A 27,474-nucleotide genomic window follows, 5' to 3' on the forward strand; every position below is an offset into this window, starting at 1 on the left:
GGGTTCATGTTTTTCTACGGCGATTGTCCAATATCTTGGGAGTCGAGAAAGCAACATACGGTTGCACTCAGCAGCACAGAGGCAGAATATATGGCTGCATCAGATGCAACAAAAGAGGCTATATATATGAGGCGATTGTTGGTTGAACTTGGAATTGGTCAAAACGAGCCTGTAGAGCTGTATATCGATAACCAAGGCGCTATGAAATTGGCGCAAAATCCTGTTTATCATAAACGTAGCAAACATATTGACATCAAATTCCATCACATTCGCGAAGCCGTACAGAGGAAGGAAGTTGAGCTGAGATATTGTCCTACAGACGAAATGCTGGCTGATATTTTAACGAAGAATTTAGCCAGGAACAAACATTATAATTTCATGAAATTAATGAATTTTGAATAATTTTTGTAAAACAGTATCCACGTTGAGGAGGAGTGTTGAGATGGCAACTCTTAAATAGTCAACGTGTATTCTAGTTATTATAAATTCTTTTTTGTTAAGCTTTTCTTATTTACCTATATATGCACAATATTGAATAAACGTTTTACTTACTCCGCTTTTATATCTTGAAGAAGAAAGACGCATTTAAACACCTATAAATGCTGACGAGGAGAGCACGTATGCGAAGTTTATGCATATGTACATGTGTAGGTATGTTTGGCTTAATTGCGGCACATTGTAAGACTTAGCGTACAGGGTGCTTTCGGTGGTCCCCTACTTGACAGCTCTACTAAATGAGCGGATTTATAAAAGAGGATTGATATATGGGTATACAAAAGTACATACATACAAAGTTCCCATTTGTGTACATACGTATCTACATATAACCAATCAGTACTATGAGGGTGCCTTCAAAATTATTGGAACTTTGCCTGCTAATTATTTAACTGTCGCACCCTAAATACAAAAGGGTCACAACTCAAAATGTACTTCTGCTCAAATATGAACGAGACGTTATCAATAAAACGGTCCGCGGATGACATATGGCAAAAATAAATTTTTTGCTTTTTGGTAGGACTGTTATAAGCTTACATGGCAAATTTCAGCGTGATATGTCACATAGTTTGTTTTCTGTGCTACTGTAAACAAGTCAAGCTCGAGTGTGGAAAGTTTTGAGTTGTGCCCCTTTTGTATTTAGGGTGCGATGTGTTACCCTGTATAGAATAGCTATTTTTTGAAGGAGAAAAAGAAGAAGCACCCCTCTATACCGCAGTCTGAACTCTTGTCTCTCGAATGACTACCAGCAATTGTTATGTTGTAGTTGTTGTGATGTGAAAGGATGATCTCAGTCAGGCTTACAAGCATGTGTACAACCGTGGTGGAAGAATAAACTAGTACCGAACAAGTGGGATTGAAGCTAATATGCTTTGCTTCTATTTTCGATACATTCAATTGTTTCAGTTATTTAATTATTCCAGTGCGTTAACAGATTCATACCATGCAATAGAAATGCTAACAGCGTTGCAGAGAACGTTAATGAACCGTTCTCTGTCCGCTGTTAATTGTCGCGTGCAGTTGTTTCGCTAGAGGTTCGTGAGATTCATGGTCTAGTATGTATGCCGCGCGACCGATTACGTAAGTATTTTAAATTAGGTTTTATGCTAATAGCTAGTTATACTTTGTAAAGAAAAGAGGACTTTTGGCATACTTTTTCATTTTAAAATTTTGTGGAACTTTTCTGATAATATTTACATATGTACGAGTATGCTACTCGTCTCAGCGAGACAGACGTGGAGAAATATATCTAGGTGTTGATAATACTTTGTGGACAAAGAATGCCCCCGCTAATAGTGGTAGAATAAGAAGGCATAATATTGTGTTCGTGGCCCCCGGTTCTAAAGGAATCGCTCGACAAAAAACCAAACCCAAGGACTGCATGCCACTTTTTTTAGACGATGATTTAATTGGCCTCATTATAAAATATACTAATATAAAAATTAAAAGTATTAAGACTAAATATGCACGTGAAAGGGATGCCAAATCAACAGATGAAATTGAAATCAAAGGATTTTTAGGAATTTTACTAATGGCTGGTGTGTTAAAGGTAAGCCGTTGAAGTATTTCAAATATCTTATCAAATATTTGATAAGGAAAACCACACTGGAATAGGTTCAATATATTTGACTATGTCTGAGCAACGATTTAAGTTCCTTCTTGGAGTTATACGTTTTGATGATATTACTGACCGTCAAGATCGTGCAAGCATTGCGAAATATTTGATTTGGTTCTTGGAAATTTTCAAAAGTATTATACACCAAGTGCTGAAATGACTTTGGACGAACAACTCTTGTCCTTTAGAGGGCGTTGTTCTTTTCGGCAGTACATTCCAACTAAACCTGCTAAGTATGGACTGAAAGTTTTTGCACCTGTAGATGTTCACTACCCATATACCTATAACTTAGAAATTTACGCCGGCCAACAACCCGAAGATCCATTTCGGTTAAGCAACGAGAGATTTGATATCGTGATGAGAATGGTGCAACCAATTTTGAATAGACGTCAATATTACTATGGACAATTGGTTTTCCTCTCTGAAAATTACAAAGCAATTATTTGATAAAGGAATTACAATGGTTGCTACCGTTCAAAAGATAAAAGAGTAGTTCCCCGGGAATTTAGAATAGCTAGAGGCAATCTAATATGCGGCTCAAAATTTGCATTCCACTCTCCATATACTCTGGCTTCTTATATACCAAAAGCCAACAAAGTGGTAATAGCCATTTCTACAATGCACAACGATACAGCGATTGATTCTGACACCGGAGATCAACGAAAGCCGGAAATAATAACATACTATATATAATCGGCGTTGATCTGGTTGACAAGATGTGTTCTCTTTATGACATATCTAGGAATTCGAGAAGTTGACCGCTGACTAAGTTCTATAATCTTGTAAACCTTAGTGCTCTCAACGAATTATGCACTTACACTGTAAACAGTAACCATGAATCTGTCAAAGGTGCGATTTTCTTGGATGAAACCACTGGCTCACCAAAGATTAACACTTACAACGCTACCTAGAACACTGGCATTTAAAATTAAAGACTTCCTGGACCTTCCACTCATAGATCTGTAACTCATCAAGGTCCAACGCACAATAACTACGTCGGTCGTTGCTACGATTGTAGAAGGGCCCGTAATAAAAGCACCAGTAAAGTGTGTAACGCTTACAATAAACGCATTTGTCCTGATCCTTTCAAGACTGTATGTTTGTCATGTTTCGAAAACCATTAAAACATCTCAATTATCTTCTGGTTATATTATAAATATTTTATACTTTTGTGAAGTATCTTAATTTTTTGTTAAAAAAAGAAGTTTTGGTTTTTATTTATTTTATGTAAGAAGAGAAAGTTTATTTATGTTATTTTTGATTAATATTAATGAATTCAACAATAACAAGAATATTTAAACCAAAGGAAATGGAAGAATTAAATATTTATCTCATGTTTTTTTAATTTTAAAGTGGATTACATATGTAGACCGTGCGACCAATTACGTCAGTTTCAGGGGCGCGACTACTGTAGTGTTAAATCCTAGTAGCTTTTATTACAATTTTACGAGAAAGTAATTATATTTAGGTAATTTTCAATAAATAACGTTTTATTATGAGTAACACAACAGTAAAAATTACTAAAGGGTCATGAAATTAGGGATTTTCTACAAAAAGAGGAAATAAAAAAGTAGATGAATTCATGCGAAATTGGTTTTTATGAATGATGTTCGAAAATTTTCGGCACTATTTTTCTGAACGACTTGACAAAATCTACGACCTCTAATAGGTCACTTACAAAATTCATTTTGACGCCATTTTATTGTTGGTGTGCTATTTTTTTGGCAGTCAACCTTAAATCTACCTTTATACTACCTCTTATCCTTATATTTTTATTCAGTTTGTGCTTTTGTTATTCAGCTGCTAGTGTATAAGTAAATTGTCAACCATTTCTCTCGCCAACAACAAACCAACCCACAACACCCTGACAAATCTGCCATTCTTGTTATACCCTTTGTTTTACCCTTGATAAACGTTGTTGTTAGAGCTATTTTGCGGAAATTTACATACACTTTTTTTTGTTTAAGTTGTTGATTGCTTTGTGGGATTACATTGGCTCCTGGTTTAACTTAATTTTTGCCTATAGTTTGGAAATGCATTTAAACTAAAAGGCACGTAAGTTATTTTGCAGTTGGGCAGCAGAACCACGTAAGTTCTTAACTAGAGAAGAGATTCTACAAAAACAATTCTACGTACATCTAATTAAATTTTTATTCTTTGGGGATACCTGACCTTCAGTGACGTTTAAAGAAAACTTCATTACGAAAAGTGTTTTTGACTGTGGGTAGGGAAGGTAGGTAATTCTTTATTTAATTTATAAAAAATGATGGTTAACAATTGATTTGATTCATACATTAATTCATTTAAGGGGGAAGTCTACTGTGAATTTTTCAAAAAATCGATTTTTTTTTATTAGCTTAAAAAATACTTTGAACCCTCTTAAATAAGGTACAATATGTGTTACAGCTGGCTAAATTTTTCTTCGTTGAAATTTCGACCTTTTCCCGAAGCGCTCCAAAGCGCGTACATGCTATATTGAAACTTTAAACGCATTTTTCTCGAAACTAAGTTTTTGTATACGGTGTACACGATATCTCGAGTTCTGATAAATGAATCAGCTTAAAAATTTAATTATATATTCTCTGTAATAGTGTCTCTCGTCTGACATAGGATTTTTTTGATATCGTTATTTGTTAAATTGTTATAAACAATAGTAACATCAATTTTGGGCAAAAAAAAAAGAAAAAAATTTCAAGAATTTTTTTTTCAACGCCAAAATTTTTTATCGACATAATCCTACGTCAGACGAGAGTCAATACTATGTATATGATAACAATATTTTGTTTTTTTGTTTTAGATCACCGAAACGTAAGATTTCATGTACACCGTTTAGGCACCTAAGAAAAGCGGACCTGCGCTTGCAGAAGTGCCACAGCGGCCATTTTGAATATTTTGACTTAAAATTTTTTTTTCAAAAACTTAAATATATAATAAAGATAAGAGTTTAAATAGATTTTATGTACGAGCAATATTTTGTTAGAAATAAAATCCGGAAAATAAGCCTGTTTTTTCCCTTGTCACAGTAGACTTCCCCCTTAATACATTAAAGTAAATAAAGAAATATAATAAATAAAAATGTTTGTGACAATAATGATGTGGTCTGTCACAGCTCTTAAATTAATTAATAATGGAACTCTGCTATAAGAAACTGACTGTGTTCTCTAAATTTTTGCAGCATAGAAGCAGACGTTTTGGAAGTCAAAACTAGACTACATATTTGGCCAAGAAATTTATTTCCGAGTACTCTAACACTCAAAATATGAGCAAGGACTGTAAACGATTTGACACAGGTAACAGGTAACTAAACGTTTTTTTGTTAATTTTTATAAGAATATAATTTAAATTTGTTCTCCACGTTAGTAGTTTTTCTTGACGCCAGTATTGGCGGCCGTTGTGCGTCACTACCATTCGCAAGTGCTTAGGTTCGAATTTCCATGCATGAAGCAGCCAAAATGAAAAGTTTTTTTCTAATAGTAGACATCTTTTGGCAGACAAACCTTCTAGAATATTTCCGCTAAGCAACCCGAGTAATATCGAATGGTAATCACGCACGGCGGCCACTAGAACTGGTAAGTACACAGATCAGGTAATCTTAGTTTTAACTGGAGAAACCTTTAGGCCCAGGCATCAGCATAGGACCCCTCACATAAAAGATTATGTTTCTATATTTCTCACCAAAAAACACAGACTTTCAAAGGCTTTAATTACAGCACGTAGGAATTTCTCACTTAAGCACTTCATCCTTATCTAGGTTTGACTGTATTCGTTCGCTTATTTCTCAAACTAACTCCACTTCTTTCACCGTGGGTGGCCCGATGACAAGTGCTTCATAACAATCCAAATATGCCCTTCATGTGATTTATGTATTTTAGTAAATATTATTTTTTTTTTCATAAGGTAATAAAAATCATATTGCGAATAATGAAAATAACGTAATTGAAATGAGAAATGGAACAAATTATTATTTCACCAAAAAAAAAAACCACAAATGCGAAAAAAACGCAATCGTAACACTACGTAAGTAATCATTTGAGATGAAAAAGGAGGAGGAGTAGAGCAGGCTGAATGACATACTTCCGGCAGCGTTAGCGCCATAGGGTGTCTGCTGATGAATGATGGGACTGAAGTGAAATTGGGATTGATGATTTGTGATGGTTTTCATGTAGGTAAAAATGTTATTTTCCAAAAATAACTTACCCTGCTGGTTTATTACTTCGAGAGGATCTCTTATTTAGAATCTGTTTTTTTTTTATTTCGTTGCATACTCCAAGCCGCAGAAACTTGCCAAAATATGATGTGAGCAATTTGAGTATATATTTAGAAATGATATAATAAAGCACACATTATGTATAAATGAGAGCAGACAAATATAAGCAACAATCTTTTATTTTTGAATTTTTACGAGAAGATATGTGTGGAAGGTTGCATTGAGGGTGGCTTCGAAAACGCCTATCTGAAAAAAATGCGGATCTACGAGTTATAATCAAACAATTTACGGAATGAATAGCAAGGAGTATGAAACTAAAAATGCAGTATTTTTTTCTTTTTACTATATTACCTTTCAGCCATTGCGCTTTTGAAATCGTTTATAAAGTTTACCACCTTAAGTTTATTGGTAGGCCGAGAGATCATAAATGAAGCACTTAAGCACCCACTGACCTAAATGATAATACAGAAAATGGGATAAGTAAAGCTAAAAGTGGGGTAAGAAATTTCATCCATAATTCCTCTCCGAACTACTCTGACTCTTTGATGCATTGAGAGGTTTATCGGGAGATAGAGAATAAGCTAACCTGTTCCAAAGACGTAAGAGTAATAATCATTTAAGTTACCTAATTTATAAATATCTCGCTACACTAGGTTTCATGCGACAAGATAGTTTCAACTTTTTAGACCCTTATACCTTAAAACTCCTTTGCGCACCGTTTGTTCATCCTAGTCATACGCTGCATCTTGCAACAAATAGGATTAAGCGTACGAGGTGTGCTCCAAAAAAAATAATAATAAGATGAATTTTCTTTTATCTCAAAAAATATTTATTGTTCCTTCAATTTATATATTATTTCCTTTAAAGTAGTCCCCCTTAGATATAATACACTTGTGCCAGAGTGTTTTCCAATCCTCGAAGCAGTTCTGATATGCACTTTTTGGTATGCCCTTGAGCTCTCTCAGCGATTCGGTTTTTATCTCCTCAATCGGCGCAAAACGGCGTTCTTTCATGAATTTCTGCAATCTTGGGAGCAGGACAAAGTCGCAGGGGGCCGAATCTGGTGAATGTGGTGGCTGAGGCATGATAATGGTGTTGTTTTTGGCCAAACAGTCTCTCACAAGCAAAGATGAGTGAGAAGATGCATTGTCAGTGTGTCAAAAGCCATGCACTTTTTCCATAATTTCGGCGTTTTCTTCGTATTGCTGCACGCAAACGGCTCATAACTTCAAGATAATACTATTTACTTACCGATCTTCTGATACGCACCGATGCACTTCGTCATGGTAATCGAAGAAAACCGTGAGCAAAATTTGACATTTGATCAAACTTGTCCTGTTTTTTTTGGTCTTGGCTCTCCTGGACTCTTTCATTGGGACTATTGGGCTTTGGTTTCGTTGTCATAACCATATACCTATGATTCGTCACCAGTTCTGACCCTTTTAAGCAAATCTGGATCATCATTGGCGTCATTCAACAATTCTCATTCAATTCTCTCAATTCTCAGCTCATTCACGCACAACATTTCTAAAAATATTGCATGGCATCAGTCAACCGATATGCCAACATCCTCAGCAACTTCTCTAATTGTAATTTGACGATTGTCCATAACAATTTTCTTCACTTTCTCAACATTTTCATCGATTGTTGATGAGAGTGCGCATCCACAACGATCGTCCTCATTCACATCTTCTCGACCTTATGTGAAGAGGTTGTACCACTTGTAAACATTTTTTTGACTCAGAGTACTCTCACCGCATGCCACTGTCAGAAATGCAAATGTTTTTGAGTTCCATTCCATTTTTTACACAAAATGTGAAGCAACTTCTTTGATACATTTTTTTGATAGCAGAAAACGCAAAACACTCGTCTTATTTATGCCTCTCACAAACTAACTAAACGTGCTATATTGCTAAAATTTTGAACATATCCTCGAGACGAGTATACCAACATAAGGAAAAAGTAATAACAATCGAAAATCGAATGTACGTAGTCCGGGAATTTTGCAAATTCACCTTATTTTTTTACACACCTCGTATTCAAAAAGTTTTTCTTAAGTTCGCTTTTAGATCTCTAAATTTCTTAAATTCAGTCTCTCCCTACCATTACGGTCTCCTTCTTACTAATCTTAAATCTTTAGAAAAAAGGACTACTTTCTCTTGAAGCTTGGAAATTTTCTTATTTGCTTAGATTGCACCAGCAGTTCCTGTATCTTTTTAACATGAGTGCCCGGATCCAACGAACGGTTTCTACGAAACCTAAACTGATAATAGGCTCTTGTTGAAATGGGTGAGCCGTGGGGTGATTATTTTAGCAGTTATTTCAATACCCTAAATATCATAATATTCTGATACCCGCATAAGTTCAAGCCTGTTCTACCTCGCGCTGGAATTTAGCCTCTGCATACATTGCTGAATAATACTTAAGAAGGTGCGGGTATTTTCCATTGCCTTTAGAGAATTTTTTATCTGAGAAAGTCCATTCGAAAAGTCCATTCAAAAATAGGCTTATACTCGTACACTTCTTCTAACGCTGTTCTAGTTTGTTGATCCCTTCCGAATAATAAAATTTGTTCAAGTCTGCAAATAGACCTTCGGTTCTGCAATCCCCTCCTCGTTTGAATAAAATATTTTTCCTGTCAGCCATTTTTTCAAATTGGGGCACAAATAATAGTACGAGAGATCCAAGGCAGCAAAGTTTGGCGATTAGAGGAGTTAAGAAACAAGTTGGAACCCTTTTTCCATCCATTTTGCGACCACAACTGCTGAGACGTAAGCTGGTGCAATGTAGTAATGGAATTGGAAAATCCCTCGACTTCTTCGATTCAAAGGCATGCCAAACACAAAGAAATACACCGATCAATTTTGTTTGAAATCGCTTTGCTTACAATATATTTTTGGTGATAATAAAGTGTCTGTACATGACGCCGAAGAATAAGTTATCTGACATCTTCAACTTTTACTGGCGTTTGTAATAAACAAAGCCCTTTTTTGTACTGCAAATCTCAATAACGCAAAAATGAGCGACCAGCAACCATCAACCAGTGCTAGCCGCATGCGAAAATTTCGAAATTCCAAACTTTAACGCTAATGAGACTAAAAGATTGCGTGAGCTTCGTAATCGAAAAGCAGAAAATCTTTCTGAAGGTGAGTTAAAATCAATTTCACTTAAGGAAAGGGATAAGAAGAGATTGCACAGGGCAAAAAAGCGGGTTGAACTTAAAAATCCTACTGATTCTCCTGTAAGTACTGAATCTCCGTACAAGTCGAAACAGACTTTATCTAAAGCTGTTCAAAAGTCTCTAAAAGCACTGCCTCAATCACCAAGAAAGAAAAAAGCGGTTGGTACAGAGCTAGCGCGTAAAATGAACTAGCAGAAGCCCAAACATTAGCACATCAGGTGACGATACACGTTATGACGATGTGAAAGCATTTTACTATCGTCCGGATATTGTGTATACCTGCCCAGGCGCAAATGATTTCATCGTTGTTTGCGAAAACGGCATTAAGAAGAAAGAATTTTTTCCTAATATCGAAATTAGATTTTCAAAATTTTGTAGTGTAAGACCGAAAAACGTTTTGCTAATGAAAGACACACCTTCAGACCAGTGCAAATGTTTAACTCATGAAAATTTTATATACAAATTGAAAGGTTTGAAACAAAATTATTGTAACGACTGGTCGACTATGATTTTATGTGATCCTTCTTTGGATTCGAAGTGCTGGAAAAATGAATGTGATACTTGTTCCGATGGCAAAAAAATATTAATTTCTATGGATTTAAGTACAATCTGTGTATGGAAGGAATGGGAAAAAAACTCAGAAAATAAACTACGTTTAGTAAACCACGAAACAAGTTCAGGTGAACTTAAAGAAAAATTGATTGATTCTATCCATATTATGATGAAGCATATTAATTTAAAACGAGTTCAAACCGGTGAATTTCAAAAAGACCAACGCAATGAAAATATGCGAATGCTTCAAGTTGATTTGGCGATGTCTTTTGGCTGTGAATACCAGAATGAAGTTCCAGGCGCACTCTGGTCACGAACAAGTGATCTTTTATTTACTGCTGCAAGTTTTTACAAAGGCAATTGCCAAACATGTCTTATATGCTCAGATGCAGATTCGAAAAGCAAGGATACAGTTTTTGTTTTCATCAATAAGTTGTTTGACTTGATGCATAAAGAAAATGAAGACTTACTTTCAGCGGAAATTATTTGGAGTGACGGCCCTTCATCGGAATTTAATAACCGTTATATGGTTAAACTAACATCAGTGTTGAGTGAAAAGCACAAAAGGTCCTTTTATTGGAAATATTTTGCTACATCGCATGGAAAAGGTGTGATAGACGGAGTTGGCGGAAATATCAAAAGACTGGTAAGAGAGAAAATGATGAGCCAAAATGAACATGTTGTTGACCAATCAGCCAAGGACTTTTCTGATTTAGCTTCGCAATTAGTCACAAAAACCCGTGTGATTTATGTGCCATCCGCTGAAATTTATGAGAGGATTAAAAGTGCATCGCCGTGGGACAATGCCAAAGCGATAACTGGCAACTTCCATTTTATTAAGACTGAGGAGAAAGTTGTGGAGTGCAGTAAACATTGCCTTTCCCAAGTCAAAACTGTATTTACCTATTGATATTTACATATATTATAGATTTAAGTTGAACTATGTCCCGTACGTGACGCGACTTGTATGTACGTGACAAATATAAAAAAATGTTTTTGAATTATAAATATCTGTTTTAATTAATACTTTTTTCGCTAGTAGCAAGCTTGATACTTAGTTATAATTTCCTTCGAAGACACTTTTTATGCACCTGTAATATATTCGCTGAAATCTGAATAAAACTATAACGATTTCGAATGTTGGTTGACTTGATGTGTACCGTACGTGACGTGGGTTGTTTGCATTTTTCTTCAGTATTTCATGACTTATTTTAAATGTTTCTTCGCACTATTAAAGACTAGTATATAATCTATTAAATTAGAGAAAAAAAAGTATATATCCGATAAAACAATTAAGTGCTATATGTAATATAAACCGTAAAATTAGTTGAACTTGTCTGTACGTAACCGTGAAATGCACCCATAGCATCACACACTCAGGCAAGCTAACAGAAAAACCGAAAGGGGAAAATTGATGGCAAGAAATGACAGCTAAAGCCGAAAGATGTAGTTGTGAATGAGTGAAAAATGGAATAAAACAACGCTTGTTTAGCCGTATACGCGTGTATGCTTGTAGGAGTGAATGTGTCAGTGACCAGCCGTATACGCGTGTATGCTTGTAAGAGTGAATGTGTCAGTGACCAGGGAACAAGACGAAATAATTTGCAGCATAATTACACCTGCGTTGAGAGATATGTATGTTTAAAAGAAAGAAAAATAAAAAAATTAGTATATAAAACGGCAGCCGTGAAAATTCAGTACCGACATACAAACTTGATTGCGACAGCATCAACGGAGCTAAGCGCACAGTGATGATGGCGATGAGGACTAGACAATAGCCTTGCCGCAAAAACCACACGCATACTTTCAAAATTAAAATCACTGAACGTTTTCTATTGTCGTAGTTGAATAATTAAAAGGTCAGACGAGAAACTATGGAATGTGAATGGCTATCAGTAGAGTGTCTAGTCAACGAATTACGGATGGTAAAAGTTTACTCTCTAAAAATAGTAGTAGTCCTCTGCAGGCCAGCTCAGAAGTTCAAAATAATAGATTTCAAGCATCGAATTAGGCTTAATTATATAGACGCCTAACTATTAGAGGAGGTTAAGATCGATGAAAAATGTTTGTATTTACTGTTACATCACAAACGCCTTTTCCGTACTCATTTTCTTTCTTAAAGTCCATCTGTAGTGACTAGTGAGGACTTTAAGCCATAAAAGGGGTCTCAATATCCATTCGGAGCAAAAAGAGGGAATAATTTCCCAACTTCACTAATGATTTTGATCTGTTTTTCTAGTGGCGAATCTAATCCAATATATTTCCTTCAGGAAATAATGCGCTCAGGTCATTCAAATCCGGGACAGAACAGAGAACATATGTCCGCCGTGACTACGAGTTACATGGTTCATTCGATCAGTTGCATTTGGGACCATTTTTTCCAAGTAATTTGGCAATATGGCATCAATGCTGGCTTGTATATTTCGATAAATCAATAGTTAAGCGCGCTGTATGGCATGTTTCTCCGGTAGAACCAAATATCGTCGATGTTTTGCTGATTAATTTTTGAAAACAAAAATCCAGACATCACGACTCGATAGCGCTCGCCATTCCATGCAACGGCAGCTGTTTCCTTATTTCGATAGAAAAAATAAGCGATGATGTCACCAGTGAGTGCTCTATGAACTGTGCGAACAGATTTTTTTATTTTTTCAAAATAAATATCCATATCTCCATAACAATGATTCAATTGTTTTGCGTTAAACGAGCCAGGACAACTTTCCGAGCCTTACTGAACAGAAACGTCAACTCAGTTTGCCATTCTCAGTAGTCAAATTATAGTTATCGAAATCGATAGCTCTCATGCAGCTAAAAAAAACACCCGATATATAAAAAGAGTAGTGAGCAACTCAATAACGAACTTAAAAAATCATAGAAATCAGAGAACAAACATTTTTTCATCTTTGTTTTGCCTGCTTATTCGCACTTGGTAAAGTTTGGCGCACAGCGAACATACACACAAACATCAAATTTTTTAAAAAGTGTTTCTCTATTAAATTTGAATAGTAATAGGAATTACTCGATTAATTTCATTAATGCAGAGTGATAGTAAACAGGTTGCAGGTTGTAAAGCAACAGAACAGTCAACCAATCCAGGGAGTTATTTCTTATTTGCTATAGTTTGAAGATAAATTTTATGATTTTTTTAACAAATTTCCGCTCATGCACACGCCTCTTTATAAGTTTAAGCAACTTATGTCAAAGAAAAGCCTTACAGGAATTATTTCCTCTAATAAACGAAAAGCGCGGTCGAAACCGAAGCATTTTGTGCGCAGTTATTAACGTAAATGCATTGAGTACCGCAATAGCATAGGCGAAAAGACGGAGCAAGTAACTGTTTATGTACCCAATGCAATTGGAGTTTCAACAGCAAAGAGTTATACAGCATTTTATCAGGTATAACATTTATGAAATCCTCACACGATGGAAACTATTTTCAATTCAATAGTGAAAAATATACAAAACAGATGAAGCTCCATTTCTTCATTTGCTATTTCGAAAGCCCTTTGGCCCCAGTACAATAGACGTAGAACGCAGAAAGTTCTAGGGACTCCACACCAATTCAATTTCCTAACTCGTAGTTGTGTTTACCGTCCGTTGGACGATCGGCACACATGCTGAATAGGTAGGTTTACCATTTAATCACTATTGTAAGAGCTGTGGAGACCTTTCAGCATTTTTTCCTGTTGAGCTTTTTTTCTATAAATGTCCGGGTCTTGCAGTTAGACGATTGAGGTTCCTAGGTGCTCTTTTCTTCGTCAGCTTGGGACAGCACTCCAACCTGCCATAAACCCCATCAATCTTCTCCATTACATCAACAGCTCTGGTTGCCTGTAGATATCTGCCTGTTAGAGGTTTCATTACGCTATCAAAACGGCACATTAGTGCTACTTGTGGAATGCCCGACTGGTTTTGCCTTATTTCACCTACCTATCTAATACTCTTTAATAGAAGAGGAATACCATATTATTCATATACAGTCCTAAACTGCTCATCCTTGCTTGCTTTAGTGAGTTTACCTGTTCGAAGAGTTGAATCTAGAAATTGATAGAAAAAACTGCGAGTTTAACTTTGAATCGGTGTAGATCTCATGTGTGAGACGAATTTATTAAAAGACTTGCACAGCTCATCATTTGTTCATTTAGAGAGAAGAAGGAAATCAGCCGAATGGCTTTGTTTAACTAACTACCATTCGGTAGGCAGCGGCAAATCTCCGAGTGTATTTTGGCCATGAATAAGCTCTTCATAAGAACCTTTTGTTGTCCGGAGGCGGCATAAAACTGCACGTCCTCCATTTGTAGGATGGCATGAAGACGTACATCTCAAATTCGAATAAAAGTTCGACCAACAAAGAATGAAATCGCCAATTATATAATTGTAAAAGTGTGGTTCTATAATCTTTTGATAGATAACTTCGGTGGTAAGGCCTAGAATACATAAATACACAGATACAATTTATTATTATACACACTAGTTGAGTGAATTTATGTTTTTTGAAGAGAAAACTTCTTTAGAATCGTGGGGAGTGATTTGAGACTCGATGAAACGAAAACACTAAAAAGAGACATACATATAGATCTTATAGTATATAGCCTGCGAGAGAATGATATAGAACACAGTTAAACAGCGTTCCCTATGCTCCGTCTCCTCTTTGTGCGGTGCTTCGCAGCCTCCCCACTCTTGGCTACGAAGCGTTATATGTTTATATACGTATATGTGTGTAGCTGCGTACTGCAGAGCCACGCTAGTATAGTGAGTATTGTAGTATGTATACTACACTGCCTATTACTTGTTTTGGTGTTTAGTTCAAGCGTCATACGAATGTATGTATGCTAGTACGTATGTGTGCGCGCCTGTTTGTTTTACGGAAGGTTTCACTTCTATCGCGTCTAACCGTTAGATTGTTATTTTTTTTCATAAAAATATCAGCTTTTGAACCGAATTCTCGTAACTGAAAGGAATTTAAATTTTCTGCTTTCATTCGAATAAAATTGCGTCTGAGGTTCATAAAATACTCCCAAGTGTTAGTAGTGGCAAAACATTTCGTACTTGTATGATATCTTCAAGTATGGTGCCTTTGGTGCGGAAGACTGGCCTAGGTTATGTTCTGTAATTGATGGTACCAACTCGGTGTAATCAGTACATTATAAACTACTAAATTCGAGTGAAATTATCACAGAAAGAAAAACAGCCACAGTATCAAGAGGGGCATGAAAAAGTTATCCTTCAGCATGATAACGCTTAGCCGTATGTCCCAAAACTGAGATGGTACATCTTAACTTACCCGCCGTACTCCCCAGACGTTGCTTCTTCCGACTATCTTTTCTTTCAATCTATTTCGATCTATTGCTCTAGCTGATTAGCATTTTGACTCTTATGAAGAAGTCAAAAGAGAGACCGCTTCATGGATCGCCTCAGGTGAGGCCAATGAGAGATTGCGCAATATAAAAAATGAAAAACCGGTACTTAGCTAATAGGAGATACTCTGCCTTAAAATTCACAACCATTCTACTCTTTATTAATTTTCACTATTTTACAGTAGATGTGAAAATATCGTTGATGAAAAGATTAGGGACTACACTTTTCATGAGACTATCCAATATTTTACTACCACCTATGCAATATTTTACTTACCAGGCCTCAGGCCATCAGATGAATTTGAGTTGATTGTTGCTGGCCATGTGAAGCTCTTCCTTTGTATTGGTTTTGGAGAGACTTAATGAAGATAAAAATACGAACATGTATTTTTTATTTATATTATATATAACCACACCTGCATGTATGTAAGTGTATGCATACACGTATACACATGAATTAATTTACTTATACTCGTCTCCACATGTAAAGTACGCGCGTGTTGAGGTGACATTTTTCGCATGCTCAGCTTTGTCTGCAGCCTAAAGTTGATGTAAAAAAATTCAAAAAGTCGGCGAAAAATCGCAATGTAAAAATCATTTAACAAACGTATGTGAGTTTTCAAGTATCATGAATAAAAGAAAACAAAAAAAATATATATATATAAAACGAAACTGTGGTTATGCACAGAATTTTTTGAATGCCTCGCAAATTGAGGAAAACACAGTAATTAATGAAGACTTAAGTGAGAATGCAAAAAATGTACGAGTATGCACGTGTAGGTATGTATAAAAACTTACTTTTGTATATAAATACTACGTGCATTCTCCTCATTTGTGATGCCTAGAGCCTCAAGTTCGGTGTGATTTTATTGTTGGAAATGGCCGTTTTTAATCATCCATTTAATATCGTGCAGTGATTGAATTTTTATTTTCGGAAGGTTCAAAAGCAAAGGAAATTCAAGAACGAATTTTCAAAGGGTGTAAAGACTTTTAGTCAATTAGTGCAGTAGAAACACGGGCTGCTGAAATTAGGCGTGGTTGTACCACACTTGAAGACGATCCACGCCAAGGACGTCCAAAAACAGCAAAAACACCTGAAATCGTAGAAAAAAAAATACAGGATATCGTATAGGAAAATCGGCGAGTGACTAAAAGAGATTATTTAGTAGAAGCCAGTGAAGGCAGTGTAAGCAATATTTTTACTGAAGCATTGCGTTTCAGAAAGCTGTGTGCACAATGGGTGCCGCATTCGCTAACAATGGAACAAAAACTTATTCGAATGCGACTTTCTCTCGACTTTCATCACTATGGATAAGACTTGTGTCTACCCCCATGATCCTAAAACAAGAAAAGTGGCTAAATAGTGGTTTGAAACTGGTTCTTCGGTTCCGAAAAGAGTTCGTGTCCAGAAATCGGCCACGAAGCTTCAGTTTATAGGGATGGGAAAGGAATTTTATTTGTGGATTACTTGCAAACTGGTGAAATAAAAAATTCTGAATATTATTGTAACCTTTTAGACCAACTAAAGGAAAAAGAGCGTTTTGGCAATAGCTAAAATCTATGAATTAAAGTTCAAATTGTTGTAGCATCCACCGTATTCACCAGGTTTGGCCTAAAAACATGCAAGCGTTTTTCATCAAATATCGCAGATATAACAGCTGTGGAAGCGTATTTTGCAGCCATTCCAGATTCTCACTTCAGTGTATTGATGTTCAAGGAGACTATATTGAATGATAAAGTACATTTCAAGTCATAAGATTGATTTTTTCTAATCGAACCGCAAAACTTATTGAACAACCTACTATACAATGGCGGCCGCCGTAGCCGAATGGGTTGGTGCGTGGCTACCATTCGCAATTCACAGAGAGAACGTCGGCTCGAATCTCGGTGAAACACCAAAATTAAGAAAAACATTTTTCTAATAGCGGTCGCCCCTCGCCAGGCAATGGCAAACCTCCGAGTGTATTTCTGCCATGAAAAAGCTCCTCATAAAAAAGAAAATATCTGCCGTTCGGAGTCGGCTTGAAACTGTAGGTCCCTCCATTTGTGGAACAACATCATGACGCACACCACAAATAGGAGGAGGAGCTCGGCCAAACACCCAAAAAGGGTGTACGCGCCAATTATATATATACATATATAATATATTATGTATATAATGGCAAATCGCCTATAAACTGCTATCGAAATTTCGTTAATTTATTTTAATGCCAGCATAATTGTGTGCCTTACAACCAGTCCAAAGGAAACTACTATCTCAATTATAAAATTAGACAACCAAAGCCTCCTTCAGCATTAAAGCTGATCGATATCGCCCTTCGACACTTCAATATAAAAAGCTCTATCTCACTAGGCTGCAGACGCCTGTTCAAAAAACCAATAATTTTCGTTTTTGAAGAAAAGTATTATTCCAGCATTTTAACGGTGGTCCTGGTACGATTATCCTGTCATACACTTTTCTGTGTTACAAAGCTGTGTTGAGTTCTTGACAACGGGGGAAAATGGAACGATAAGTAACGACAGACTAAAGCGGTATGTACTTTGTAGTAGTAAATGTCTTAATTTACTTAGGAAAAAATATTAACATCTATAAAGATCAACTTAGATTTACAGCTTATGACCTCTCTCTCCCCGAAGAGTGTTACTTTGGACAAAGAAAGCAATTGAAGGGTGTTTTTTTTTTTTTTTGTTTTTTTATGGAGGTGGCACAAAGCATTGAAAGCCGAAAAGTGTGGGACTTGCCTTTCGACTCACCCACTAAAAACCCACCCCAGCTCCGTTTCCCTCCCACCGCGGGACAACCGTTAGGCATGACTTCGCGGGAGCAGGAGCGGCCTATTGCCAATTCTTGAAAATTTGCGCTGTGTTGTTCAGCGACGTCAACCGTCAAGTATCACTTGACGGGAAGGGGAACGGCCTATTGCCTCTTCACGAAGATCTGCGCTGTTGTTCAGCGCGAAGCAGTTTGGAGATTACTATTTTTGCCATATCACTTACAGCGGACCAATGTTCTTCTGCCTCTAACATAATATCGACTAGGTTATCAGCCGAAATTGGCTTCCCCACCCTAGTGCTTAATTCCTCCCTTTCGAACACAAATCGCGAAGGGTGTAGGAGAACACAAAAGCAAAATCGCTTTGCCGTTATTTTTATGACGCAACGGCTGGGATATTGTTATCCGATGAGGTGGAGTGATCGAGGGAAATATACCGTGGAATATTTAAGAGCTCTTGCGAGTTGGTGATGTTGAGTATCGAAGTATGCGTGGGCAATCAGCGATATGCAACATGCATTAAAGCTCGCAGACAAACACGAGGTAAGCGGCAGCTAAATAGACGATGCTTGACAATGAAACGGACTCTAAAGTCGAAGTGTTACAAGTTTGGTGGGAGGGGATGGACAGTAGGATTAGAAACAGAAACAGAATACAAAGTGCATGCAACTTTTGATGGACTGCATGTGAAGAGTTAATGACGTAAAGCCTAGTGCTCAACCGCCTTCCCAACGATTTACTTAATACCGGCGTAGGAGTTTTACTTTGGGTTAAAGTCCTACACTGACGAGGTAAAGGCTTTTGATGCTTCCTCCTCTTAAAAAAAAAAAAACAAAAAATAAATAGCAGTCGAGCAAAATAAATAATAAAATAATATACCGTACATGCGTTTCAGATGAATTGATTATTGTTGACATTTATAACTAAATATTAAAGTCAAGTCTGAGTTTAAAGAGACTTACGCTAAATTCCTAAAAGAATACAGAATACTTTAGCTTTCTGTAAATACATATTTCCACTGCACATGGCCAAAGCCTTTGCCTTCTTCAAATCATTTCCAAGCCAAATATATTCAAATAAAATAAATAAATGTTATGACGACGCTAATGAGCCTTAAGACGATGTGATAAATTAGCGCATATTAGTCTAACCGATACAACAGCAAAAACATCTACATAGCACCCAATAGAGTGTACTCGCACCAGCCTGCAAAGCGCTCAAGCTGAACCAATGGCATGAGATGCCTTTTCTCAACAGCAGAATTCCAACGCAGGGCGCCAACGTTTTCCATCATATCCTTGTTGCTAGCCAATCAGTCAGTCATGCCACTAGCCAGCTAGAGTAGCTGTACACCAGTAAGTGCGCAAGCAATGTAAATTGCTAATAATTTTCAACAAAAGCACATTCATCAGCATTAGCAGCAGTGGCAGTGGCAATGGCTGTAGCGTCGTTGGGTCGAAGGTCCTTTTGCTTGCTTGACAGTTTATTCAAATTTCGGAGAATTATCTGGTGCTGGGTGTTGTTTTGCGACTGCGAAAACTGTGACTAAATTTGGTGTGGCAGTGAGAGTTGCGTGCAGCTTACTGACAGCTCCACCCTCATGTTTCTCTCCTCGGCTTGGACACCATGTTTGCACTACGAAATGTCCATTCATTTATTTTTCCTACGAGACAAGGTTGAATATTCACGGCTGCTGTGAATTTTATTGTTTTCTTTCCATTCGGTCGACTGTTTTTTTGTGCTCAACTTGAGAATAGCGCAAATATTTCAGCAGAAATGTGAGACAAACTCATTGAAGGCTGGCAGGGTGTTTAGGAAGACCACCACCATTTGGATTAAAATAGCAAACAGAAAGCTACACAAAGCTCCTCTGCTTGGATCAGGAATTGTGTTCGCTGGTTTGTTTTAGTTTGCTTCGGTTTAAGCTGGCGATTTTTCCTCCATGCACACACATGCCTATGTTGCATGTGTTTTTTTCCATTTTTCTCTGTATGGTGTGGGTGTCAGCCGTTCGGTGGCGCTCAATTTTTTGCAAGCTTATGTGTGGTGGAAAAATTCATATGCATCTTCTTCATGTATGAGCTTTAAGTGAAACTGCATGAATGCGGTGAGTCTTAGTGAAAATGTTTGTTGAATTCCAACTTGTGAAGGAAAACTCAAGCCTAATAAAAAAGGTGGTGTACCAATGTAGGTATAAAGCCAACAAATGCGAGGATTATCTTATGAGTCGATTGTGATGAGTCGTTCAATGTTGTATAATGAAAATTTCAGGTTAATTGGTAAGCATTTTTTCTAGTTATGAGTTTAACCGATTTGAAAAATGTAGTTTAAAAAAAAACACGATTAAAGTACGGTACGCTTCGCATTGAGTGGGGCTGCACCACCATTTTCACGGTATAAGAGTATCTTCTAAGCAAACAAAAAAAAATGTTCATTTATGTAACAGTAATAATAGCAAAAAAAAAATGGACTGATTTTGCCATAATTTTTAATGAAATTTTTTAAAACTGAATGCCCACAATTATACATGAAAGCACCACAAGAAGAGACTGGCACAACACGAGATGCTGCCAGGCGTGGCAGACCCCGGAGTAGCCGTTCTGCAGAGAATATTGCTTCTGTAGCCGAGGATGTCATGTCGACCAGACGACGTGCCCCGCAAATGGGTATCAGTCGACGGTCTTTACAGCGAATTTTGGTACAAGATTTGAAGATGTTTCCGTACAGGGACCAGACGGTGCATCAGCTGTTAGCTGCTGACCGCCAATCTCGTCTAACATACGCTCAAGCCCTCCTTAATCACCACCAAGAGGAAGATGATTTTTCGTCAAAAATAATCATGAGTGATGAGGCCCATTTCCATCTTAGCGGGTACGTAAATAAGCAAAATTTACGCTTCTGGGGCACTGAAAATCCCCGTGTAACCCACGAAGAGCCATTACACCCGCTCAAAGTCACTGTATGGTGTGCTGTTTTCGCTGGAGGAGTCATCGGACCTTTTTTCTTCGAAGACGTCGCGGGCCAAACGGTTACTGTGAATGGTGAGCGCTACAGAGCAATGATCAACGAGTTCTTTTTGCCGCAACTTGATGAATTGGGATTGGGAAACATGTGGTTCCAACAGGACGGCGCAACGACACACACTGCACGTGCCACAACCGATATGCTGAAGGATGCATTTCCCGGGCGCCTAATCTCCCGTTTTGGCGATTTGTACTGGCCAGCAAGATCGCCTGATTTGACCGCTCCAGACTTCTTTTTGTGGGGCTTTTTGAAGTCGCGGGTTTATGTCAACAAGCCTCAGACTCTTGCAGCTCTTAAAGACAATACCCGTCAAGAATGTGAGGACCTATTGCCGGAAGTTTTAGCCAAAGTGATGGAAAATGCCATAAAGAGGGCTCAAATGGCAATCAACTGTGGCGGCGGCCATTTACATGACATCATATTCTCGACTTGATGTAAAAAAAATTAAAATACCAAATAAAAATAATCCACAAAAAGAATCAAAGTTTTTCATTTTTTTTTTAAATTACAGCCAAAAAACATGACAAGGTTACGTTTGCGCCACCTTGTAGAATAAAGTTAAAGAAAGGCTCTTCATTAAAAACTATCCTCTCTTTGAGGAAAACATCAAAAGGCACCCTCGTTTGGAGGTGGCCGAAAAATCGCATTGATTTTTGAAATATTTTCCCCTGACAATGGTGGATGCTTTGCTTTTTTATACTAGAATTAAGTAGGCTATAAAATTTTTCAAAGTTCTTATTTAGGAAAGAAATCATCTTCAAATATGTGCAGCTAATTATTATGCACATCGATTATTCTTCTTTATTTCTTCATTCAAGCAAATGCAAGCAATCACATGAATAAATTAATTTCATTTCATTATTTATTTTTATATACATAAATAAGTATGAAAAAAATGTATTTTACTTTTTTACTTTGAACAAAACTATAAAATATTTAATATTTTATTATGAATTATCCCTACTGCGTGTGCTTCAACCAACTGCCCAATAGCTCCTTAATCTTGTCCACTCGGATGTTACGTAACCAAGACATCTGTTTTCTTCCAATCCCTCGTTTGCCTTCGATTTGGCCTTGCATAACAAGTTGCAATAACTGATATTTAGGGCCACACCTAACTTGACCAAAATATGCGGTTTTGCGGTGCTTTATCCTTAGTAACGGTTCGCTATCCTTTCGAAGTTTGTTTAAGATGTCTGTGCCACTGACTTTGTCTGTCCACGATATTTTCATCATCTGCCTATAGTACCACATCTCAAACGCCTCTAATTTGTTCATACTCGTTACCTTTAGTATCCCGTTACCTCCACCTCAAGTTCCTATTGGAAAGAACTTTTATATAAATGAATGAGCCTTCCCCCGCTGGCTCGATCCTACAGCAACTTTCTTTGCCATTTATCCAACTATCGCTAAGCCAAAATCCTAGGTACTTGAAACGCGATACTCTTTGGATTGGATTGTCATTAACAATACTTATTCAAAAATGTTTGCCTTGGTGATCTGTTGAGTGTTTTTTGAAAGAACCAAACATTTGGTTTTATGGTTGTTAATATCTACTGAAGACCTTTTTCGCTGACTTCTTGTAGAGGTGTTGCAGGCCATTAATTTTGTTAGCCAATATTGCTGTATTGTTGGCAAATCTTATTTTATTGTTAGTTTACGGTTGACTTTTATTCCCTAGTTGACTGATACCAAAGCTTCTATAAATATCTGTATATTCCGAGTAAATATTAAAAAGTCTTGAAGATCAAATATATTCTTGGCAAACTCCCTTCTTGATTGCAATATTGCAGTTTTTTATGAGCTGGTTCTAGTTTTCAGCAGCTCATTGCTTGTAATTAAGGCTCTTTGTTCGATCTCACATCTCGTTCAAGGCTTCCTGTTAGGGGGTTTGAAGCCCAGGGTTGATTCACACGTATTGATGAGGCTGGTTTTCACATGCTCCCATTTATGGTTGATACTACTATACTGGAACTCGTCAAGTGTCTCGATTTCAGATAGAGCTTTTTGAAAAAGATATTTTATACTGCCATCTTTCAGATTGCCTATGTTGAAGTGTTTCTGACAAGACTTATGGCCCTTTTTTGCTGACGCGATCTTCAGTTTGAGGGATGCGCTAACTCATTGGCGATCTGACCCAATAACAGTACTTCTTTTTACTTGGTCAGCTGTTTTCAGATTAGGGAGCGGATTTGTCAAGAGGGAGCAAGAAAGCTGCTTACTCACCTAACCTTCTATAATTGAATCATGAGTATGAACTATTATCATTAAGTTTTTTGTTACAGCATTTAAGAAATCATGGATTTCTAGATTTACTAAAAATAAATAATAAATATTAGTTGCATTTGAGTTTCAAAAAGAGACTCGAACTAGAATGACTCTATATATTTAATACTTTGAAGCCATTAAATCCAAATAAAATAATAAAATAAGTTTTGCAACTGTGCAAATACTCAATAAATAGTTCTTGGTTTCTAATGTTTTATGGACAAAAACTATGCGGCTTTTTATAACCGTTAGAACTTGTGGTACTTTAGTACCCAAACGACTCTTATGTGACCCACCTCCTGCAAGAATGGTGTACAATTGAAATTTCTAAGCACATTCTGTAAACTAATAAAAATTAAACAAAAACCACAGCTACTTAGTGCAAAACTAAAAGCACATGCATGAGTGCCAACCCTTGGGATGCCCTTAACGGATGCCCTAAAAAGGATGCATAAAAATGGTGAAACTTCAATTTGCTCAAAATTGCTATGCAAATTACGTGCGCCCAAGTAGATCACGCACTGTCGAAAATAGAGCGGAGGAACGAAGGCATAAGAAAATGACCAGCAAATAAATATGAACCCAAAAGTGAAGTGTGCCGGCCACTTCCGCCAATATTAGTGCAAAGAAAACAAACCAACATGACAGTGTTGATGTGCCTCAGGGCACCCTGTAGTGAAATTAAGGGAATCTCATAGAAGAACTACTCCAAAATTGGCTGCAGAGGCGAACACATAAAATTTGCTAGTTTTTCTTAAGAGGACCTTTACAACTCAAGCCAAAAGCTGTTGTTCGAATAATAGAAAGGATCTATTACATCGATGCCAAGTAACGTTATATTTGTTTTGTTTTTCTAGAAAGGACTGGTCCAAAACTAGTTCAAATTGGTTGCAGAATGTGCTAGATTCCTCAGTTATTAACAATAGCATAAAAAAAGGCTAGAAGCAGGGCATTTACTAGCATAACCTCGTGGACTAGTACTGATCCACAATGTACTAGTTATACAATATACTAGTTCCGCACTATACTGGAGACATTTTGCTATACTGCAGGGTTACTGAGCCTATGAAATGTGGTCGTAGTAGAGAACAAACAAAATATGATATGTGACGTGTGGTTATGAATATCAAATAGTGCATGGCTGCGCACAAATTCATCGAAACGAAACAGACTTAAAAGTACCCCAAAAACGAGAGTAATACCTTGCATTTGTATGTGTGTAAGTCCCTACAGTAGTAAATAATAAAAATGCAATTAAATAAAACGGCTTCTTGTTTTCTTTTTTTTTTTTTTTTTTTTTTTTTTATTTATTTATTTAAGTCTATGAATTACAATCCTTACAGACTATGATACAAAAGTTGCTTAGATTAAACTACAAATATATTACATGTATTTAAAAACTATACAGGCCGATAGTCTTAGTAGCTAGTGCCTCTTTTTTGTAATATAGTTATTTATAATTATATTTCATTATTAATAAATAAATAAATAAAAACTATACTAGCTACTAACTAACTATAATATAGAATTCAAAAGATTTAAAAATGCTGTTCTTGAAAGCGAGAAATCAAGAAGAACATCATTATGAACGTCATTTAATTTCCGTAAAGCACGAGTAATGGGAGCATTACTGGCATACGTAGTTTAAAAGTTTCCCCCATAATAAGGGTAGAAGTTCCTAAGAGATCGCTGGGGAACATTAAATCGAATCCTTTCCAACAAGTAGGGACAATCAATTACTCCAGTAATAATATTATGAGTAAAAGACAGACACAGTATAGACCTACGAATCTCTAAGGACTTGAGACTTATAAGCATGAGACGAGCAGAATATGATGGCATGGGATCAATAAAATTCAGGGACCGAAGGGCATATTTGGGAAATATTTTTTGCACACGTTCGATTCTATTGATAGCTTGCTGACTACATGGTCTCCAAATAAAAGCAGCGTATTCTAAATGAGATCTAACAAAAGATGTATATAGTAACTTAATGGTATAGGGATCAGAGAACTTAGTGGCGTTCCATCTGACGAAGCCCAACATCGAAAAAGATTTAGAAGTAATATAATATACATATATGGCTATTAAAGGAGAATTTGTTATCAAAGATGACGCCAAGGTCCTTAAACTCGCTAACACACTGCAGGACGTATGCCGAGATCCTGTACTTAGTGCACAAGATGTTAGATGTTTTCGAGTAAGATATTTGGAAGCACTTAGATAAGTTCAGCGAAAGTCGTGAATTCTGGCACCACAAGTAAAGCCTATTAAGTCGGCTTGAAGTTTAATGGCATCCTCTTGCGTCTTGATCGCTGAGAAGATCTTAAGGTCATCAGCATAAAGCAAAAATTTAGCAAATGTGAAACAACTTTTGATGTCATTAATAAATAACTCAAATAAAAGCGGTCCCAAGATACTTCCTTGCGGAACACCTATGGTGGCAGCAAAGGAGATAGATGAAATACCATCGATTGCTACAACACAGCGTCTATTGCTCAATTAAGAGTTTATCCATTGCAGAAATGTAGAATGAAAGCCAAGACTAGCTAATTTTTTAACTAAGATTCTATGAGAAAATTTGTCGAAGGCTTTCGAAAAGTCGGTTTAAATACAGTCGACCTGGAAGCCAGCAGAGAAAGAATCAATGCAGTATTCACTAAAAACAGCCAGATTAGATACTGTAGATCTGTTAGCAATAAACCCATGCTGATTAGGGCAAATTAAAGATTTACCGGCAAAACTCAGCTTTGCATAGACCGCGTGCTCAAAAATTTTGGAAATAGTTGACAGCTTAGAGATAGGCCTATACTTTCTAACGTCATTTTTATTGCCACTCTTAAAGAAGGGCGTAATGAAAGAGAGTTTCCATGCGTCAATGAAACACCCTCCCGATTTAACTGGAAAGAGGATATTAACTTTGCCGTAAAGAAATTGCCACTGTGATACAACTAAACAAACAAACTCGCTAGTGACGATTCATTACAGCAATTTAAAAAAAGAAGTGGATCAAAAACGAAAAAAAAAAATTTCTAAACAATTTAAAAATTAAAAAAAAAAAAAAAATTATGTAAATTTAACAGCTGATTCTGTCAAATTCACTGAGAACCGAATATGCAACTTTCTACATAAATCCTCCCATTCTACATTATTACTACCTTAGGGAAGGGCATAGCCATTCCTGGAACTTCTGCATCTGAATTAAATCGATTATTTCATGAACGTTCCATACGAGTAGCTTCAAAGACTAACTAGTCCCCTGACACAGTGCCCATCGCCAAGCGCAAAGATTAATAAATCTTCGGCAGAAACTTTTTTTTCGAACCATTAAAAAATTGGATAATGTAGGTATGCTTTTCAGATATCAAGCTATGCTTAATCGAGCATTTTATTATTCATAAAGTTCTCATCGCTGCGTGTTACTTCACTCAAAAGCAAAACTCTTCAAACGGTCCTCGAGCCTCAAGGCCAAATATTTTTTGATAATAGTAGTTTTCATGAAATAATCACGATTGAGAGAATACAGGAGGTAGAGCATCTCGCGCTACCGTTACTTGGTTCTCAGAGAGTTTCAAGGAATCATTGCAAATTATATTGCAAGTAAATATTAGTTTGAGGAAAAAGAAATCCATTATTTTCTTGGTAGATGGCTGTACTGATTGATATCTCGTTAAGTATCGCTCAAACGATTTAAAGATTATGCGCGTTGTCAAGGTGACATTTCACACTAAAAAAAATCGTGCACTGTTTTTTGTTTCTTTTTTTTATGAGCAGTGTTTGCATGGCAGAAATACACGCGTAGGTTTGCCATTGCCTGCCGAGAGCGGCCCCTATTAACACTTTTTCTATTATTTGATGTTTCATGCACGGAGATTCAAACTTACACACTTCCGAATGGTAGTCACGCACTAACCCATTCGGCTACGACGGCCGCATTTTAAACAGCTATTTTCTTTCTATTCCTTTTGCAATGATCTTCTGGGTTTACCTTCATGAAACCTA

Source organism: Anastrepha ludens, chromosome 5 (assembly GCF_028408465.1).
Source record: "Anastrepha ludens isolate Willacy chromosome 5, idAnaLude1.1, whole genome shotgun sequence".
In the NCBI taxonomy this organism is placed as follows: Eukaryota; Metazoa; Arthropoda; class Insecta; order Diptera; family Tephritidae; genus Anastrepha; species Anastrepha ludens.